The sequence below is a fragment of the Lactuca saligna genome, unplaced genomic scaffold (genome assembly GCF_052625555.1).
Source record: "Lactuca saligna cultivar CGN05327 unplaced genomic scaffold, ASM5262555v1 scaffold_282, whole genome shotgun sequence".
Lineage (NCBI taxonomy): Eukaryota > Viridiplantae > Streptophyta > Magnoliopsida > Asterales > Asteraceae > Lactuca > Lactuca saligna.
Genome location: NW_027629845.1, coordinates 60,001 through 61,123, shown reverse-complemented (window position 1 = coordinate 61,123; position 1,123 = coordinate 60,001).

Genomic DNA, 1,123 nt, shown 5'->3' with positions numbered 1-1,123 from the left:
AGGACACAAACATTTACGCCTCAAACATGACATTTTGTTTTTTTTTTTCATTTCAAAGCTTTTCATTTATAATAAAAAGCATCCCTACAAAATTTTGTGTCAATCCGAATTAATTCGAGCGAGTTATGGACGATTTCGCACAATTATGCATCCCTGGGCAAATCAATATCTGTTCCTGTCACCAAGCTCTTTGTGCAATATGTATATATAGGGGAACCATGGGACTGCTGCCCATTGGCGCCCCAAGGATGTCCAGCGCCCAAGGCTCTCGAGGCTGGCACGCTCGAGGCATGGCCAAGACGCCCGCTCTTGACGAAAATGGGGCCAAAACGCCCCCCATTGGCGCCCCACTCCCGTGTCCCCTCGCCCCCAAGTCGTGTGTGTCCAAAAATTATGCATCATCAGGGAAATCAATGTCTGTTCCTGTCACCAAGCTCTTTGTGCAATATGTATATATAGGGGGTACCATGGGGTCTCATTCTCATAGGTGCCCGGCATGGTTGATGGGCAAATAAGAATCGTGAGGCTGTATCGAGCACACACGAGGCAAGCCAAGCCAAGCCCCACGACCCATGAAAGAGGCCATCCCCCCCAACACGTTGCCTTGATTTCTCGAACGGTGACCTGAAAAATAGCCCCATCTCCTTGAGTCTCCTCGACGTTGTGCCCATACACTAGCCCGTTGCCTTGATTTTCCTCGACATAGGGCGCAGAAACTAGCGCCGTTGGCTTCACCTGTGCCTCGACGCCGTGCGCATACTAAGAAATATACATCCTCAGGGAAAGCAATGGGTGTTGCTGTCACCAAGCTCCTTGTGCAATATGTATATATAGGGGGGGAGCAGTGGGTGAGCATGGCAAGGGATGAAGGTGCCAGACTGCCTTTGAGCGCGAGCTTGGGTGACTGTTGCTTGATTCCTAGTCGGTGGCATAATACCCCTCCGAGTGGGGGCCTTGGCGTGGTGTGGGGATGCCTCGTTAGGTCTCTGCGACACCGATCCAGGGTTGTGGTCTAGCTTTGGAAGTTTGGGATGGTGCTGTTTGTGTGGCAATTCGATGATGATGATGTGCTTGCTGATCTATGTTTGACGTGCTACTGGTGCTAGCCAGCATTTGATTTGTG